Genomic DNA, 20,887 nt, shown 5'->3' on the forward strand with positions numbered 1-20,887 from the left:
CAGAGCAGGGGTTTCCAACGAAGTGTCGACAATTCAGTACTGTCAGAAAATTCACGACTCAGTGCTTAATTTGGAATTTGAAAAATGTTGCGTAATTGTCAATGAATTTTCGCTAAAGAGATTTAACAACTGGGTTGAGAAATTGGGACTGCAGTTCATCTTGAAACGAGCTGTTGTGTTAGTTTTCTGTGTGATGAAGCCAGTCGCCCTTCACCACGGAGTCTTCCTCGACCTCCACAGCTCCTGCTCCCAGCATGTCTCCGCGGGTGAGGCGCTCCGGGCGGGAGGGACCGGTCTGTCTCCTCTAGCCCAGTCGCTCTGCTCCCCTGGGCACAGGCACAGTACTGGTCTCCTCCGGCCCAGTTGCTCTGCTCCCCTGGGCACAGGCACAGTACTGGTCTCCTCCAGCCCAGTCGTAGCCGCTCTCCTGTCTCTGCACCTTGTCCTGTCTCCAGGGTCTCGATTGCCCGCAGCACAGGGAGGGAGTTCGCCTCAGACCGCTCTCTCGCTGCGCCGGACCCCCAGCTGGGCGCGAGGCCTGGGGGTAACGCTCGCTTGGTGTGGATGTCGCGCTCCGGTCTGGGGGTCACTGACCTGCTCTTCTGACCTGGCCTGGGAGGATTCTGAACTTGCCCCCAGAGAAACAGAGAGAGCCCTGGACAACATCATCAAGAATAGCCCCCGGGCCCCAGGGCCCCAAGCAGACGTCACTGGGAGGAGACCCTCCCTGGAGTTAGAGGATCGCTGGTGTCACCTGGGTGTGTCAGGTGTGGGACGTATCGGAGTACCTTTCACTGGGGGGACGGGACACAAACTGGGGGACTTTCAGTGTCCCTTCTGTCCCCATCCAGAGCACACAGGCGCTGTTTCCTTGCTTTCAGGGCCACTGTGGTCTGCAGAGAGCTGCCCTTCTCCTCTACACTCTACAGAGCGGGTTACCGAGCCCGGGAGCTGTCCAGGTCTGAGATCAGTGGGCACGTCGATTCGCAACACGTATGGGTGGAGAGATCAGGTATAGGCTGGACTCTTTCTGCTGTATTTTCCTTAATTCTCCAGGATGTCCAGAGGCAGACAGTGGGAAGATGGAGGTGGGATACTCTCTCCTGTCCATCTTAATCCTAATTTTCCAGGATGTCCAGAGGCCGACAATGGAGAGACAGGTATGGCTGGGAGTTGGGATAGAAGTTGGATGCTTTCTCTGTGATCTTTTCCCTAATTTTCCAGGACGTACTTAAAATTGACAGTGGGAAGATGGGTATGTATGAAGATTGAACCTGTTCCTGTACTCTTTCCTAATTTTCCAGGATGTTCTGAGGAAGACAGTGGAGAGACAGGTATGGATGTGAAGATGGAGTGGGGGTTGAGTGCTCTCTCCTCTTTTCCCTAGTTTTCCAGGATGTCCAGAAAAGTAAGTGGGAACACCAGTGTGGATGAAGTGTTGGGATGGAGGTTGACGCTCTGTCCTGTGTTCATTTCTGTAGTTTTCCAGAATGTCCTGAGGCAGACAGTGGGAAGACAGGTATGGATGAGGAGTTGGAATGGAGGTTGGATACTCTCTCCTGTCTTTCTTTTCCTTAATTTTCCCAGAGTCCAGAGGCTTCCAATGGGAAGATGGGTATGGATGACGTGTTGGGATTGACATTGGACTGTATTTTTCCAGGTTGTCCAGAGGCAGACAGTGGGAAGACGGGTATGGTTGGGAGTTGGAATGGAGGTGGGATACTCTTTCCTGCCCCACTTTCTCCTAATTTTCCAGTATGTCCAGAGGCAGACAGTGGAGAGATGAGTATGTTTGGGATAGGAGTTGGTTGTTTTCTCTGTAATCTTCTCAAATTTTCCAGGATGTCCAGAGGCAGACAGTGGAGAGACAGGTATGGTTGGGAGTTGGGATAGAAGTTGGATTCTTTCTCTGTGATCTTTTCCCCAGTTTTCCAGGATGTGCTCAAAATTGACAGTGGGAAGAACGGTATGGAGGTAGGATGCTCACTCCTGTCTCTTTTCTCTTATTTTCCAGGATGTCCAGAGGCTGACACTGGGGAGACGGGTATGGATGAAGATTGAACCCTCTCCTCTATTCTTTCCTAATTTTCCAGGATATCCAGAAGAAGAAGTTGATGCTCACCCCCGTCTCTCTTTTCCCTAATTTTCCAGAGGCCAGAGGCTGCCAGTGGGAAGATGGGTATGGATGAGGTGTTGGGGTTGACATTGGACTGTATTTTCCTTAATTTTCCTGGCTGGCCAGAGGCTGACAGTGGGAAGATGGGTATGTATGAAGATTGAACCCTCTCCTGTCTCTGTTTTCCCTATTTTTCCAGGCTGGCCAGAGGCTGCTGGTGGAGAGACGGGTATGGATGGGAATATAGCCTGGGGGTTGATGGTCTCTCCTCTTTTTTTCCAGGTTGTCCAGAGGCGGCCAGTGGGAAGACGGGTATGGCTGGGAGTGGGGATGGAGGTGAGAAGCTCTTTCCTGTCTTTCTCTTCCTCCTTGTGTCGGTCTCTGTGACGTCTCTCTGCCTGTCTCTTGAGCTGTGTCTTTCTCTCAGTCCAGCTGCTTGTGCTCTGTAAAACACTACACTTCTGCAGTATTAAACAGGGCTTTTTGACTGTGGATTGCAGGTTTGATTCCAGAGGGGGACACAATCTTGAACCCCAGAGTGAGGTACTTTGCTCAGATGGACTGTTCTGATCATTATCAGTGGCTGTACTGTAGGGAGTTGAGTGTTGACAATGGTGTACTCCATTCTCGAGAGTATTGTACCTTAATACACTGACACGTCTGTGAGTTGATCTTTCACCTGAGCTGAACTTTGGTACTGAATGATACACCAGTGTGCTGAATTCTTTCCTATATTATAATTTAATACCCTCACCTGTGTATTATATTCTCATCTCCACTGAGTGTTAATACAAAATAATACTGGTGATACTAAATCGTGTATACTAAACTCCTGTCCTGAGCTTTAATTCTTAATGACAGACCTGTGTGCTGAGCTATCCTGTGGACTGTGCTGTAATACTGAAACCAGCGTGCTGAACTTGTACTTAATTTAATTCTCACATTGACACACGAGTGCTGAACTCTCACCTTTACTGTGCTTTCATACTTAAAAATGTATACTGAACCTTCACGTGGACTGGACTTTAATACTTAAACCAGTTTGCTGAACTCAAGCTTGAACTGAGCTTTAATATTCAGTGATGCACGTGTGTGCTAAACTGTCACCTATACTGTGCTTTCACACTCGAACCTGTGTGCTGAACTCTCATCTCCACTGTGGTCTAATACAAACTCCAAAGGGCTGAACTGCTGTCTGTGCGGTGTGGTAATACTCCAAACTAGAAACTAAACTCTCGCCTTGACCGTTTTAATTCTCAAACCTCTGTGCTGGGCTCTCAGCTGTACTATAGTGATACTCAGCCCTGTGTACTGTATTGTAATCCTCAGATAAGTGGATACGGGTCTGACTGGTACTGTTTTACAATACTCAGACCTGTGTTCTAGACTCTCACCAGTACTGAGCTTTCATACGCTATGATACCTTTGTGTTGAATTTTCACCTGTACTGTACTATAAAACTTATACCAGTGTGCTGAACTCTCAGTTGTACTGTGCTTCAATACTCAGTGACACACCAGTATGCTGAACTTCCACCTGCAGTGTTCTTTAATACTTGAATCAGTGTGCTACACTCTTACCTTTTACTGAGTTGTAATACCTAATGACACACCTGTGTGCTTCACTCTCACCTTGACTATGTTTAATACTCACACCTGTGTGGTCAGTTCTCACCTGGACTCTAGCTTGTACTGACCTTTAGTACTCAGTGACACATCAGTTTGCTGAGCCTTCACCTGCAGTGTATTGTAATACTCAGATGTGTGTGTGCTGGATTCTCAACTTTCTGTGCTTTAATCCTGAAAGCGTTGTGGTCACCTCTCACCCGGACTGTACTAAAACACATAACCTAGTGCTTTTTTCTGTGCCTTAATACTGAAACCTGTGTTCTGAACTCTCCGCTGCAGTGAGCTTTAATACAAAAACCTGTTTGCTTCTTTGTCGTCTGTAATGAGTGGTAATACGCAGACTGGTCATCTTTACTCTGGTCTTTTCTGTGCTTTAATCCTCTCATCGGTTTGGACATCTCTCACCCTGACTGTACTAAACTACTTCACCCAGTGTGCTGAACTCTTGCTTGTACTGAGCTGTCATACTCAGTGACACAATCGTTTGTAGAACCCTCACCTGCAGTGTTTTATAATACTCAGCCCTGCGTGATGAACTGTAACCTGTACTGTTTTTGTGCAGTGCTCAGACGTGTGTCCTGAACGGTCTCCAGTACTGAGCTTTAATCCACAACAGCACCCCTGTGTGCTGGGTTCTCACCTGTACTGTACAATACGAGTTAAACCAGTGTGCTGCTCTCACTTGTGCTGAGCTTCAGTACTAGACCAGTCTGCTGCACCTTCACCTGTGGCGTGTTTTAATACTCAAATCTGTGTGCTGATCTGGACTGTTATAATACTCAGCCCTGTGTCGTGTGCTGAACGCTCATCTGTACCGTTTTGTAACCCACAGACCTGTGTACTGTACTGTGTTGTAATATATAGACTGGTGTACTGAACCGTCACTTGAACTCTGGAAAACAAGAGTACCGGAGCATTTGGGCCCGGAGTACCAGACTCGGAGACAGTTTTTACCCCCGCACTATCAAACTACTAAACTCCCAGCCTCTCTCGCCTCTGATCTGAACCTCACAGTGCCTTCTCTCTTACCACAAACTCACACACACATTGAAATCTACCCCTACCTTCCATGTCAAAAAGCTCACTCCCCATCATTTCCATCCTTTTATTTCATTGTGTTAATGTTGTTGCACACTGCCTGTTGTCTCTTTGTTTTATTTTATTATACAATTGTATTGTTTTTTTTGTACTACCTATCGTCTGAGAGCCAGCTAACTAGCATTTCGTTATCCTATATACCTGTAGGTGAGTGTAATGACAATGAACTTGAACAGTGTTGTAACAGTCAGCCTCAGTCCTGTATTGCAGTGTTACTACTCGGATTTCTGCCTGAAAGTGTCCCCTGTCTGTAGTAATCTGAACTATCGCCTATAAAACTATTGTTGTAAAACCCAGACCGATGTAGTGTTGCAGTCTAATAATTGGACCCGTGTTCCAAACTGTCCCCTGTCATACTCCTGCCTGTGTACTGTACTCTGCTGTAATAATGTGCTGACATGTCACCTCAGTCCTCTTGTATTGCTCAACCCTCTGTCCCCTGATGTGAACTGTCCCCTCTCCTGTTGTAGTACTGAAACCTGTGTGCTGTACAACAGTGTCATAATTGGACTCTGCTGTTGAACTGTATTGTAGCACTCGGAGCTGTCCATGGTCCTGTGCTGTAATAGTGTACTTCTGTATGCTGATCTGTCACCTGCACTGGGCTGTAATACTCAACCCTCTGTACTGTGAACTGTCACCTCTATGATGTTGTAATACCCTGACTTGTGGCCTGTGCTTTAATCTATGCAGTTGACCAATGTGCCAACTGGTTTTCTGTGCTCTATTGTAATATTCAGGTCTCTGTATTGTACTGTGCTGTGACGTGTCACCTGTACTTTATTGTAAGATTCAGATCTCTGTATTGTACTCTTATGCGCATGGTCACCTGTACTCTAGTGTAATATCCAGGTCTTTATTGTACTGTCATGTACTTTCTCATATGCTGGACTGTGTATTGAACTGTCTCCTGTACTTCATTGTAAGATTCAGATCTGTATTGTACTGTAAAGTTAATTGTCCTCTGTCTTCTATTGTCATATTCAGATCTTTGTATTATGTGCACTGTCCCCTCTACTCTATTGTCATATTCAGGTCTCTGTAATGTACTGTGAAGTGAAATGTCACCTGTACTTTAGTGTAAGATTCAGATCTCTTTATTGTACTCTCATGTGAACTGTCTCCTGTACTGCACTGTAAGACTCAGATCTCTGTAGTGTACTGTCACCTGTACTCTAGTATATTATTCAGATCTCTAGTGTATTGTGAAGTGAATTGTCCCCTGTACTGTCATATTCAGAGCTTTGTATTGTCATGTGAACTGTCACCTGTACTGTATTGTAAGACTCACATCTCTGTATTGTTCTGTTACCTGTATTCCATTGTAATATGCAGGACTCTGTATTGTACTGTGAAGTGAATTGGCCTCTGTACTCTATTGTCATATTCAGATCTTTGTATAATAATGTACACTGTCACCTGTACTCTACTGTAAGACTCAATTCTCTGTATTGAACTGTCACCTGTACTCTATTGTCATACTCAGATTTCTATTCTAGTGTGAAGTGAATTGTCCCATGTATACTATTTTCATATTCAGATCTTAGTACACATGAACATAGTCACCTCTCCTCTATTGTAATATGGAGGACTCCGTATTGAACTGTCATCTGTACTTTAAGATTCAGATTTGTAATGACTGTCACTTCTTCACTATTGTATTCAGTTGGTTGGACTGTAGTCTGATGTGAATTGTCACCTGTACTCTATTGTAAGAGTCAGGTCGCTGTATTGTACTGTGCTTTGAACTGTCACCTGTACTCTATTGTAGTATTTCTCTTTGTATTGTTCTCTCCTGTACACTATCACCTCTACTCTATTGGAGTATTCCTCTCTCTGTACTGTAGTGTGAGGTGCATTGTCACCTGTCGTCTGTTGTAAGACTCGGCTCAGCCCTGTTCTGAGTTTCAGATCTCTGTCCTAAACTCTTAGGAGAGGAAGTGTAAAACCTCCAGGCCTGCCCTCTTACCTGGTGCTGTCCTAGAACAACATGGCTGCTGGTGTTTCACCGCTGTTGAGCAGCTGTGTTTTCAGGTGGAGTTATTGTGCTGCTCCCCAGTTTGCTATGGCCTGTGCCAGGTCCCTGCACTACTCTCCCTCGATCAGAACTGAATTCTCCTGTGCAGTAACCACCCCAAGCTGGGGTTGTTGTGGACATGTGTGAATTGTCTGTGTTCAGTCTCTACTCCTCTACTGTACCCCTCGCAGAAAGAGGTCTCGTTCTGTCAATCTAGCCGGTAGGGGCTACCCCCATGTCGGCTGTGTAAGAGAGCTGATGGACCGCTCACCTAAGTGACCGTGCAGGGTGAGTGAGTGAGTACTGATGCTCCTACTGGCTGTGACCACACGGTCTTCACTGCTCAAGGGCGAGGAACCCCACTCCCAGGAGTCAAACCCCAGGAGCAGAACGGAGTGAGAGTCTGGGGCAGTCCTGAGGGCAGGGCTGCTGTCTCTGTGCTCAGGGTGTTCTCCTCCTGGCTCTGTTTCATAGTGCAGAAGCGGAGGGCGGGTCTCTGTGGCTGGAGTCTGTTGCGTCTCTCAGGAAGTGTTACCCAAGGTGGGGGAGCTGAGGTGCAGTAACAGCCTTTGTCTACAAGCTGGGGTCTGACACTGGGCACAGAGATGGTCTGGTTTCCTTTCAATCTAATGCACCTCCTTCCTCTCAGCTCCATGGTGCAGTCATCTGCTCCAGGCTGGACTCATCTGATACCGGGAGATACGGGTGGGATAGTGCTGGAGTGTGTACAATGGGCCAAGAGAGGGGGTACGATCTCAACCCTCTGTTACTCTCTCACTGGGACTGTCCTGCTTCATGAACTACATTTCCCAGCAGGCCATGAGGATGATTGTGGCCAATAGGCTTCCTCCCCTGGGTTGATAAGGTGCAGGTGTTGTCAATTGAAGCCTGCAGCCAGTGTATATAATGAGGAGCTCACACATGAGAGAGCTCAGAGACCGGTTACACTCCTGCAGAGGGCTGGAGCCTGGAGGTGCAAGTTCATACATTCTGTGGGTTTGTCACTGGGAAGGAAAAGGTTAAAGAGCAGGGAAACTCTGAAGCTGTGCTGAAGGAATATATATAGATCAACAAACTAGGTTATTTTTACTAAGATAGTTTTGTAACTCACTCTGCCCGCTGTGTCAGTTTTGCTGCTTTCTGACACTCCAGCTCATAGTGTGACAAACTTCACTGTGACTCTACGATGGTCCTGGTCACAACTACAGGACCCAGACTGCAGTCGAGCTCTGTCAGCTGACCAGCTGCAGAAACAGGATTGGTCAGGTGACAATTAAAAAGCAGGAAGTGGAGTCTCCCAGTGTTGCTGCAGCCAGAGCAGCGAGTGGAGGAAGGAGCTGCTGGAGAAGAAAGACCAGTTCACAGCTCTGTGTCCTTCCCAGCACAACCCCCTGCTCTCCTACAGTCAGGGCACGTGTTTCATCTCTCACTTCCACAGAGCTCAGCAGGACTGGTTTGCTTTAGACATCGTTCACATACGATCTGGGATATGTTGCATGTACTCTACTACCTATTTCTCCTGTTTTTCCATTGATCTAGAGTGGAAGTTTGCTGGTGACCCTGTGACAATTCTCAGAGTCTCCCTTCATGACGATCAACCATTCTCACCAGCCCAGCAGTGGCCCTGACTGATCAGAAGATAAACCCAGTTGTTTTTCCAGCTCAGAGGGGACAGGAGACCTGTCCTGTCCCAGTGTCCAGTTGACAGCCCCACTTCCCCTCTAGGTGAGAGACAGGTGGACAGCTCTCAGCACAAACACTTTCAGAGCCACAAGGTAAGGAAACTGCTCTTTATTCACAGTTTGGGATAAAGCAGTCCAGAAACCAGCAGACAAACCTCTAGTTCTTCTGCAAACTGTCGCTAGACATGCATCCAGACACAGCTCCCAGGCTCAGCAGTCAGACCTCCTCCCCCGACTCAGGTCTGCAGCTCTTCCCTCCTGCTCTGCTCAGCACAACTGCTCTCTGTCCCCAGCAGCACCAGACTGAAGGCCTCCCCTCCTGCCTTTTAACTGTCTCCCCACCAATCGTCTTCCACCAATTAGGCAGGTGATTATAGGCAGCAGGTTGTTCTCCTGGGCCTCGTTGGGGATGAAGGTCAGACCAGCGCCACTGTCTTGCCTGAACCCGCTGGGCTCTTACAGTGTGGAAATCGAGTGGTTTGGGAGAGGCGTGTGACGGGAAGGTGAAGTGGTTTTTGGGGTCTTTCTGATCCCATATTGTTGTTAAACAATGTTAAACCTTTGCTGGAGTTTGTTTTGGGTCTCGGGATTAATCTTGCTGGATGTCCTACAGGCTCACCCTCCTCATCCTCTGTTGGGGCTCAGTTGTTCCTGAAATCAATAAAAATAAATACAATTAAACTAGAAAAAGTGTGATTAGTTTTCAGGGATGAGTAAAAGCATAAATATGTTAAAAAATGCAGAGAATTCAATGAAAATAAATAGGTCATTTTTCAGAGGCTTTGATCCCACAGCCCCAGTGTTAGAAACCCAGAGCTCTTCCACTGAGCCACAGTCTCTCTGTGAGTCTGGGGCTCCTGTGTGCTCTTGGTTTTCCCAGCTCAGGGTTCGAGACTGAGGGATAAAAGACAGACCGAATAACCTCTCCATCAGAACAGGAGCCAGTGGAGGAGTGGAGATGGTGCAGAGCTCCTGAGCCCAAGGTTGCAGGTTCAAGTCCTGGCTGAGAACTGAGGTGGGTTTGCAGTGTGGTTCTCCCCAGCAGTGACATGGGTGAGAAGTAAAAGCCCACAGCTCTCGTGTCTTTATTTATCACCGTGTTACTGTTCACAAGAATTAAATTAACAAAAGCTCCATGTTCTTCCAGGATTTGAACCCACAACCTCCAGGCAGAAGTCCAGAGCTCTTCCCCTGAGCCACAGTGTGTCTTTGTAGGTCTGGGGCTCCTGTGGGCTCTTGGTCTTCTTCCCAGGTCAGGGCTGAAACGGAGGGATAAGAGCTGGACCGAATCCCTCTCCCCTTGGGCCTGGAGCAGGTGGAGGAGTGGAGACGGTGCTGTGCTCATGACCAGGAGGTTGTGGGTTCAAGACCTGGCTGATCCCTGGTAAGTAAACTGAGGTGAGTATGTGGGCAGGATGATGGGGAGGGGCTATTACTGGGGGGTAGTGGGGGGGTGGAGGAGGCAGAGCAGGGCCAGGGGGAGGGGCAGCTAGTGGGGGGTGGGCTAGGAAGGGTAGAGCAGGGTAGCTGCTAGGTTAGGCAGGGGGGTAGTGGGTGGTTAGGGTAGAGTAGCAGTAGAGGGAGGGGTAGTGAGTGGGTAGAGTAGGGTAGAGCTAGGTTAGACAGGTGGGTAATAGGTAGAGTAGCACTAGGTGGAGGGGTAGCTCCAGTGGGGCAGTGGGTGGTAGGATAGAGTAGGGCAGGGCTAGGGAGAGAGGTGGGGGGTGGGTAGGGCAGGACAGGTGTGAGGTTAGACAGGGGGGGTAGTGGATAGAGTAGCACTAGGGGGAGGGGTGAGTAGAGTAGAGTAGGGCTGGTGTAGGGGGAGAGGGGAGGAGGAGTGGCAGGTGGCCTGGGCCTGAGGGGACAGGAGGAGGAGTTGGGAGGGGGGCCCAGGCTGGGGCAGGTAGAGAAGGGCAGTGTGGAGGCAGGCAGGTGGAGGAGGAGTTGGGAAGGGGGGCCCATGGTGGGAGGGGGGGGCTGCCAGGGGCAGGTAGTGGAGGGGCAGGCAGGCAAGGAGAGGTGAGGGAGGAGGAAGGTGCAGGTGGCCTGGGCTGGAGGGGGCAGTGTTGGAGGAGGAGCTGGGAGGGAGGCCCAGGCCAGGGTAGGGGGAGGTAGGTAGGGCTGGGGCCAGGTGGGTGGAGTGAGGTGAGGAGAGGAGGGGTGAGGGGCAGCTAGAGTGGAGGTGGAAGGTGGCCTGGGGTGGAGGAGTTGGAAAGGGGATAGAGGGATAAGTGCTAGTGCTAAAAAAATTCCCCCCCCCCCCAGGGAGGAGGATGCCATGCTTATCAGAAAACTTCAAAAGTTTTGCCATCTCCTCACCCCCACTGACCTGGTCCTTGTCACCCCCTCCCAAGCTCCTGCCCCTCCCCATTCACTCCTCACTCCACCCACCTGCTCTCACCTACCCCCCCCTCTCCTACCCTGGCCTGGGCCTGCCTCCCTCCCTCCCTCCCAGCTCCTCCTCCACACTGCCCCCTCCAGCCCAGGCCACCTGCCCCTCCTCCTCCCTCACCTCTCCTTGCCTGCCTGCCTACCCCTCCACTACCTGCCCCTGGCAGCCCCCCCCTCCCACCATGGGCCCCCCTCCCAACTCCTCCTCAGGCCCAGGCCACCTGCCACTCCTCCTCCACCTGCCTGCCTCTACACTGCCCTTCTCTACCTGCCCCAGCCTGGGCCCCCCTCCCAACTCCTCCTCCTGTCCCCTCAGGCCCAGGCCACCTGCCACTCCTCCTCCCCTCTCCACCTACACCAGCCCTACTCTACTCACCCCTCCCCCTAGTGCTACTCTACCTTCTACCCCCCTATCCACCTGTCTAACCTAGCTCTACCCTACTCTACCCACTCACTACCCCTCCCTCTACTCTTCCCTAACCACCCACTACCCCCCTGCCTAACCTAGCAGCTACCCTGCTCTACCCTTCCTAGCCCACCCCCCACTAGCTGCCCCTCCCCCTGGCCCTGCTCTGCCTCCTCCACCCCCCCACTACCCCCCAGTAATAGCCCCTCCCCATCATCCTGCCCACATACTCACCTCAGTTTACTTACCAGGGATCAGCCAGGTCTTGAACCCACAACCTCCTGGTCATGAGCACAGCACCGTCTCCACTCCTCCACCTGCTCCAGGCCCAAGGGGAGAGGGATTCGGTCCAGCTCTTATCCCTCCGTTTCAGCCCTGACCTGGGAAGAAGACCAAGAGCCCACAGGAGCCCCAGACCTACAAAGACACACTGTGGCTCAGGGGAAGAGCTCTGGACTTCTGCCTGGAGGTTGTGGGTTCAAATCCTGGAAGAACATGGAGCTTTTGTTAATTTAATTCTTGTGAACAGTAACACGGTGATAAATAAAGACACGAGAGCTGTGGGCTTTTACTTCTCACCCATGTCACTGCTGGGGAGAACCACACTGCAAACCCACCTCAGTTCTTAGCCAGGACTTGAACCTGCAACCTTGGGCTCAGGAGCTCTGCACCATCTCCACTCCTCCACTGGCTCCTGTTCTGATGGAGAGGTTATTCGGTCTGTCTTTTATCCCTCAGTCTCGAACCCTGAGCTGGGAAAACCAAGAGCACACAGGAGCCCCAGATTCACAGAGAGACTGTGGCTCAGTGGAAGAGCTCTGGGTTTCTAACTCTGGGGCTGTGGGATCAAAGCCTCTGAAAAATGACCTGTTTATTTTCTCTCTGCATTTTTTAACATTTATGCTTTTACTCATCCTGGAAAACTAATCACACAGTTTTCCTAGTTGAATTGGGTTTATTTTTATTGATTTCAGGAACAACTGAGCCCCAACAGAGGATGAGGAGGGTGAGCCTGTAGGACATCCAGCAAGGTTAATCCTGAGACCCAAAACAAACTTCAGCAAAGGTTTAACAACAATATGGGATCAGAAAGACCCACAAAAACCACTTCACCTTCCCGTCACAGGCCTCTCCCAAACCACTCGATTTCCACACTGTAAGAGCCCAGTGGGTTCAGGCAAGACAGTGGTGCTGGTCTGACCTTCATCCCCAACGAGGCCCAGGAGAACAACCTGCTGCCTATAATCACCTGCCTAATTGGTGGAAGACGATTGGTGGGGAGACAGTTAAAAGGCAGGAGGGGAGGCCTTCAGTCTGGTGCTGCTGGGGACAGAGAGCAGTTGTGCTGAGCAGAGCAGGAGGGAAGAGCTGCAGAGCTGAGCTGTGTCGGGGGAGGAGGTCTGACTGCTGAGCCTGGGAGCTGGGAGTCTGCCCGTCTTCACAAAGACCTGCTGTGAAGCTGATTGCACATCTACCTAGAGCTCAGAGAAGAACTAGAGGTTTGTCTTGTGGTTTCTGGACTACTTTATCCCAAACTGTGAATAAAGAGCAGTTTCCTTACCTTGTGGCTCTGAAAGTGTTTGTGCTGAGAGCTGTCCACCTGTCTCTCACCTGGAGGGGGAGTGGGGCTGTCAACTGGACACTGGGACAGGACAGGTCTCCTGTCCCCTCTGAGCTGAAAAACAACTGAGTTTCTTCTGGTCAGCCTGGGCCAGTACTGATCCTCCTGAGGGGAGAATCTGTGAGTTACCACAGGGTCACCAGCAAACTTCCACTGTCCATCAATGACAAACAGGAGCACTATGGAGTAGAGTACATGCACAATATCCAAGATCTTATTTAAAAGATGTCCAAAGCAAACCAGTCCTGCTGAGCCCTGTGGAAGTGAGAGAGATGAAACACTGGCCCTGACTGTAGGAGAGCAGGGGGTTGTGCTGGGAAGGACACAGAGCTGTGAACTGGTCTTTCTTCTCCAGCAGCTCCTTCCTCCACTCACTGCTCTGGCTGCAGCAAAACTGGGAGACTCCACTTCCTGCCTTTTAAATGTCACCTGACCAATCCTGTTTCTGCAGCTGGTCAGCTGACAGAGCTCGACTGCAGTCTGGGTCCTGCAGTTGTGACCAGGACCATCGTAGAGTCACAGTGAAGTTTGTCACGCTATGAGCTGGAGCGTCACAAAGCAGCAAAACTGACAGCGGGCAGAGTGAGTTACAAAACTATCTTAGTAAAAATAACCCAGTTTGTTGATCAATATATATTCCTTCAGCACAGCTTCAGCGTTTCCCTGCTCTTTAACCTCTTCCTTCCCAGTGACAAACCCACAGAATGTATGAACTTGCACCTCCAGTCTCCAGCCCTCTGCAGGAGTTCAACCAGTCTCTGAGCTCTCTCTTGTGTGAGCTCCTCATTATATACACTGGCTGCAGGCTTCAACTGACAACACCTGCACCTTATCAACCCAGGGGAGGCAGCCTATTGGCCACAATTGTCCTCACGGCCTGCTGGGAAGTGTAGTTCATGAAGTCCTGCAGCAGGACAGTCCCAGTGAGAGAGTAGCAGAGGGGTGAGACCGTACCCCTGCCTTGGCCCATTTTACACACTAACACTGCCCCACCTGTATCTCCCCCTGTAAGACCAGTCCAGCCTGGAGTGGATGACTGCACCAAGAGCAAGGTGATGCATTAGATTGAAGAGAAAGCAGAGTGAGTGGCTCTGTGGCAGGGGACTTTTTTTCCCTCTTGTGTCATTGGGTACAGCTGAGCAAGTAAGAATTCCACTAGGGTTGTGGTAGATGGCACAAAAAAAAAACCTGGACTCTTGAACCTCCTCTCCTGCCCACACTGCCATCTGCTGGAGCACAGCTGTTACTGCACCTCAGCTCCCCCCCTCGGGTAACTTCTGCATGAGAGAAGTGCTGCAGCCCTTTAGACATGAATTAGTAACTGAGGAGTCTTCAATCTGAAACAGGTAGGATGTCATACTGACAGAAGACACAGCAGCCTCTGCCCTCAGGAAACCCCCAGACTCACCTCCTTACCCCTGGCTCAGTGCGGGTCCTGGCCCAGGGGTTTCACCTCTTTACTCTTGAGCACTGAGGAACTCCAGCTCTCCCCCTGTCTCTCATGAGCACAGGCAGCAGCTGGATTAATATCCTCACTCACCTCGACTTACTGACCCGAGGCCCAGGGCAGGCAGCTCTCTTGGCCTTCAGCTACAGGGGGAGCATGTTTGTGCACAACTCAGGATGACAGAGGCTACATTTCCCAAACCAGACCTACCTCCTGTGAAGCCCACAAACGCCAAGCACAGCCCAGGAGTAGAGCAGGACTACAGCCACTGATGCACACACACACACACACACGCACGCACACACGCACACACGTGTACAATAACCTCCCCTCAGCTTACCTCTGTTAATTCAGGATACGGCAGTTCTGAACTTGAGGGCGAGGTTCAGCCCAGTCTAACAGAACACAAGACAGTTCAGCACCAACTTGGGTCCATCTTTAAGAACTTGAGCTCACTAGAGGAAGAAGATCAACCCCCAACTTCGTCCATGATGGCACCATACTGGTGTGTGTGGTCACAGGGGGAGGTTACACCAACACTAGTAAGAGCTCAGGACACAGGTCAACCATTTTTAAAAGAGAACAGGGCAGAGGCAGGAATGTTACAATACAGTACAGGTGAGAGTCCACCTGCAGATACACAACAGTGAGCTGAATAGGACAGAGGAGCTGTTGGGCTTCTGGGTCAAGTACTACAGTCCACAACTTCCACTCTTAAAGCACAATAGAGATAACAGTGCACATGATAGACAAGGCTAAAGGTTACAGTAGTGTATTAGTAACACTTTGTATTAACTATGAGTATTACATTAGATTACTAGAGAGAGGGCCCAGGGTTCATACACAGTACAAGAGTCCACATTGACCAGTAGAGAGGTCAGGTTGTTATTGTGTAGTATAGTTCACATGGCAGTCTATTACAACACAATACAGGTGACAAGTCAGGGTATTACACTAGATTACAGGTGACAGTTTGGCACACTGCTCTACTTACACCATCATACAACAGAGCTGACTCTTACATCACTCAAGTAACAGTTCACATCCCCATACAGTACAGAGGTCTGGGTATTACAAGACAAGTAACATTTAACATAACACCACAGTACCCAGGGCTGCGGATCACACGAGAGTACAGGTAACAGTTTGGTACACTGAACAGGTTATTACAGTATAGTACAGTACACATGGCTGGTATTACAGCACCATACAGGTGACATCACAGTACAAGAGAGATCAGGATCTCACACTAGATTACAGGCGACAGTTTGGCCTACTGCTCTCATTACACTATCGTACAACACAGAGGGCATTACAACAGTACAAGTGACAGTTCACATCACCGTACACTACAGGTCTAGGTATTACTACAATATAGGTAACAATTAACATGAGAGTACAGCACACAGGACTGAGTATTACACTAGAGCACAGGGGACAGTTTGACACACCGGTATGTTTATTACACTGTCATACAGCAGACAGAGCTGGGTCCTACAACAATACAAGTGACCATTCACATCCCCCTACACCACACAGGGCTGAGTAATACAACAATCTAGGAAACATTTAACATGACAACAGCATACAGATGTCTGACTATTAGCACAGGTGAGTGGTACACTGAACTGGTTATTACATTATAGGACAGTACACATGGCTGGGTATTACAACACCATACAGTTGACATCACAGTACAGTAGACAAGTCAGGGAATTACAATAGATTACAGGTGATAGTTTGGTACACGAGGGGGTTATTACATTGTAAATCCGTACACATGGCAGGATATTACAAAACACTACAGGTGACAACAGTACAGTAGACAAGTCAGGGTATGACACTAGATTACAGGTGACAGTTCCAGACTAAAGTCTGAATGTTACAGTGAACTACAGGAGAGAGGAAGACTGTTACAACAGTGTACAATCACAGTTCAGTACAGCAGTCCATGTATTACAGCACAGTACAGTACACAGGGCTGAGTATTACAGAATACAGGTGAGAGTTCAACACACTCGGCTCAGTCTTACAACAGTACAGGACACAGGGCTGAGCATTGGCCCAGTACAGCTCATTCCACAGATCTGACTATTAAAACACTGCAGGTGAGGGCTCAACAAACAGCTGTGTCACTGAGATTTAACATCCAGTACAAGGGAGAGTTCAACACACAGGGTGAAGTAGTTTAGTACAGTCCAGGTAAGAGGGGAGCACACATTTGAGTAATTATAATTATAATCAAGTGAGAGTAAAGCACACAGGTGTGTCATTGAGTACTGAAACCGAGTGAAGGTGAGTGTAGCACACAGACTCAACTATTAAAGTAACTTACAGATGAAGGTTCAGGCTACAGCCATGTCTCTGTGGATTACAGCTCAGCTACAAGTGAGAGTCCAGCCACACTATTAGAGTCCAGTCCACCTGTTTAAAAAGAAAAGATGATGAGAGTTCAGCACCCTGCCGTGAGTATTATAAAGATCACTGCAGGTCAAAAGGTCAGCCTACTGGTTTAACACGGAGGATTCAAGTCATGTTTGTCATTATACTCGCATACAGGTATAAGGGATAACAAAATGCTATTTAGCTAGCTCTTGGATGATAAGCAGTACAAAAAAAATAAACAATACAATTGTATATTAAAAGAAAGACAACAAGCAGTGAGCAAAAAGATACAACAGAATGAAATAAAAGGATAGAAATGATGGGGAGGGAGCTTTCTGACATGGAAGGTGTGTTTGGGTTTGTGGTAAGAGAAGGTGAGGCTCAGCTCCTAGCTGAGAGGAGAGTGAGAGAGGCTGGGAGTTCAGTAGTTCGATAGTTTTTACCCCCGCCCTGTCTCCCAGTCTGGTAGTCCAGGCCCGAATGCTCCGGTACCGTTGTCCAGATGGTAGAGGGTCATAGAGGCTGTAGCTGGGGTGTGTGGGGTCTTTGATGATGCCTAAAGCTTTCCTCAAGCCCCGTCTGTCAAAAGTGTCCAGTAGAGTAGGGAGGGCAACCCCAGTGATGAACTGGGCAGTTTTCACCATTGAAGGCCAGTACACAACTCTGAGCAGAGCAAAATAGTACCAGTCTGCTGTGAGTCCACATCTCTATTACAACACAGTACAGGTTACAGTTCATCACACAGGGCTGAGTATCCCAATAGGACAGCTGCCAGTTTAGCATAAACATCTGGGTATTACAACACTGCAGGTGAAGGTTCAACAGACAGTTGTGTCAGTGAGTATTAAATTTCAGTACAAGCAAGGGATCAGCACACTGCTTGAAGTAGTTTAGTACAGTCCAAGTGAGAGCTGAACACAGATTTGAGTATTAAAGCACAGAAAAGGCTAGAATTTAGTGTACTGGTTTGAGTATTATCACTCATTACAGACGACAATGAAGCACAGTTTTGTATTAAAGCTCACTGCAGACGAGAGTTCAGAACACAGGTTTCAGTATTAAAACAGAAAAAAGTACCAGTTATTTTTAGTAGTGTCCAGGTGAGAGCTGACCACACAGATTTGAGTATTAAAACATTAAATTAAAAACGGTGAAAGCAAATTATACAGACGTGTCATTAAGTATTAAACCCCAGTAAAGGCAAGAGTGTAGCACACAGATTCGAGTATTAGAGAAAACGGCAGGTGAAAGTTCACCATACTGGTGTCACTGAGTATTGAAGCGCAGTACAATCTTGAGTTCACTACAAGGTTCAGCATAGAGGCATGTCAGTGAATATTGAAGTTCAGTACAAGTCTGAGCATTACAACACAGTACAGTTCAGCACACAGGGCTGGGTACTCTAATAGTACAGTTGACAGCTCAGCACACAGACTTGAGTACTCAAGTACACTGCAGGTGAAGGTTCGACAAACTGGTGCATCACTGAGTATTCCAGTTCAGTACAAGGGAGAGTTCAGCACCCTGGTTTAAGTAGTTTAGTACAGTCCAGGTGAGGGTTTACTCACCAGATTTGAGCATTAAAAAAAGCTATAAGAAGGCGAGATTGAAGCACACAGGTGTGTCAGTAAGTATTAACTCTCACAGGGTAGCACACAGATTTGAGTATTGAAGTACACTACAGATGAAGGTTCAGCATACACGTCGCTGAATATTAAAGCTCACTCACAAGTTAGGGATCAGCACAGTGGTTTAATAAGTATTTTAGTGGAGTCCAGGTGAGAGCCGAGCGCAGAGGTTTGAGTATTAAAAGCACAGTAAAGGTGAGTTTTGCACACAGGTGTACCACACTGGTTTAAGTATGATAGTCCAGTCCACATGAGGGGTCAGTACACACTTGAGTATGAAAGCACAGTAAAGGTGAGTTCAGCACTCGTGTGTCAATGTGAGAATTAAATTAAGTACAAGTTCAGCACCCTGGTTTCAGTATTACAGCACAGTCCACAGGATAGCTCAGCACACAGGTCTGTCATTGAGAATTAAAGCTCAGGACAGGAGAGAGTTACTTATACAAGTGTGAGGATTACCAGTATTAATGCTCAGTGGAGATGCGAGTACATACACAGGTTTGGGTGTTCAAGAATTATATAGGAAAGACTTCAGCACCCTGGTCTATATCATTGAGTAACAAAGCTCAGTACGTTGAAAGTTCAACACACAGACGTGTCAGTGTATTAAGGTACAATACTCTTGAGAATTGAGTACACCATTGTCAGCACTCCACTCCCTACAGTTCAGCCACTGATAACCATGATCAGAACAGTCCATCTGAGCAAAGTACCTCACTCTGGGGTACAGGACTGTGTCCCCTCTGGAATCAAACCTGCAATCCACAGTCAAAAAGCCCTGTTTAATACTGCAGAAGTGTAGTGTTTTACAGAGCACAAGCAGCTGGACTGAGAGAAAGGCACACAGCTCAAGAGACGTCACAGAGACCAACAAGGAGGAAGAAAAAGACAGGAAAGAGCTTCTCACCTCCACGCCAACTCCCAACCATACCTGTCTTCCCACTGGACAACCTGGAAAAATAAGGAAAATACAGTCCGATGTCAAACCCAACACCTCATCCATACCCATCTTCCCACTGTCAGCCACTGGACTTTCTGGGAAAACTACAGAAATGATCACAGGACAGAGTATCAACCTCCATCCACACTGGTCCTCCCTCTGTCTGCCCCTGCATTGGAGTCCATCTTGACCTTTGACCCCTGACACTTTGGTGTATGAACTCGGAGAGCAGGAGACCATCAACCCCCATTCTGTCTTCCTCATCCACACTGGTCTTCCCACTGTCACCCAGTCTACCACTGTCAGCCTCTGGACATTCTGGCAAAACTAGAGAAATGAACACAGGACTGAGCATCAACCTCCATCCACACTGGTGTTCCCACTGACTTCTCTGGACACCATGGAAAAGTAGGGAAAAAACACAGGAGACAGCACCCAACCCCGACTCCATCTTCACATCCATACCCCTCTCTCCACTGTCTTCCTCAGAAGATCCTGGAAAATTAAGGAACAAGAACACAGGAGAGGGTTCAATCTTCATGTATACCTGTCCTCCCACTGTCAGCCTTGACAATTTAGGAAAATACAGTCCAATGAGTCCAGTGTCAACCCCAACACCTCTTTCATACCCATCTTCCCACTGGAAGCCTCTGGACTACAGAAATTAGGGAAAAGAGACTAGAGTGAACTTCCAACCTCCATTCCAACTCCTCATCCATACCCGTCTTCCCACTGTCCGCCACTGGACATTCTGGAAAACTACAGAAATGAACAAGACTGAGCGTCAACCTCCATCCACACTAGTCTTGCCTCTGGCTGTTTCCTGGACATCCTAGATGGCATCTGAACTCCAATCCATCTTCCCACCTATAAATCCATCTTCCCACTGTCAATTATTTTGGACATCCTGGAAAATTAGGGAAAAGATTACAGGAGAGGGTAACCAACCTCTATCCCAACTCCCAGCCATACCCATCTTCCCATTAGCAGCCTCAAGACATTCTGGAAAACTACAGCAATGAACACAGGACAGAGCATCAACCTTCATCCACACTGGTCTTCACTGTCTTCCTCAGAACATCCTGGAAAATTAGGGAACAAGAATACAGAAGAGGGTTCAATCTTCATCCATTCCCGTCTTACCACTGGCAGCCTCTGGCCAATTCAGGAAAATACAGTCCAATGTCAACCCCAACACCTCATCCATACCCATCTTCCCACTGGCAGCCTCTGGACACTGGAAGATTAGGGAAAAGAGGAGTGAGCATCCAACCTCCATTCCAACTCCCCTTCCATACTCGTCTTCCCACTGTCAATTTTAAGGACATCCTAGAAAATAAGGGAAAAGACTACAGGAGAGAGCATCTAACCTCTATCCCAACTTCCAGCCATACCCATCTTCCCACTGGCAGCCTCTGGACATCCTAGAAAACAAGGGAAAATACAGGAGAGGGTTTACATTTTCTGGACATCCTAGAAAAGTAGGAAAGATTAAAGGAGAGAGCATCCAATCTCTATCCCAACC

At 48.5% G+C, this 20,887-nt stretch overlaps 1 long non-coding RNA gene across 2 annotated transcripts; it reads left to right on the forward strand.

Moving 5' to 3' along the window:
- Positions 1 to 1,211: 1,211 nt before the first annotated feature.
- On the forward strand, positions 1,212 to 2,453 carry LOC148813534 (uncharacterized). 2 transcript variants are annotated; one of them, XR_016086244.1, is made up of 4 exons: positions 1,212 to 1,786; positions 2,015 to 2,044; positions 2,152 to 2,263; positions 2,399 to 2,453. It is a non-coding gene; the product is annotated as an uncharacterized LOC148813534 (long non-coding RNA). The 2 variants fall into 2 exon arrangements; XR_016086243.1 differs by lacking the exon at positions 1,212 to 1,786 and having other exon boundaries at positions 1,862 to 2,044.
- The last annotated feature ends 18,434 nt before the right edge of the window (positions 2,454 to 20,887 follow it).

Source organism: Atractosteus spatula (genome assembly GCF_055471065.1).
Source record: "Atractosteus spatula isolate fAtrSpa1 chromosome 10 unlocalized genomic scaffold, fAtrSpa1.hap1 SUPER_10_unloc_1, whole genome shotgun sequence".
Taxonomy (NCBI): Eukaryota; Metazoa; Chordata; class Actinopteri; order Semionotiformes; family Lepisosteidae; genus Atractosteus; species Atractosteus spatula.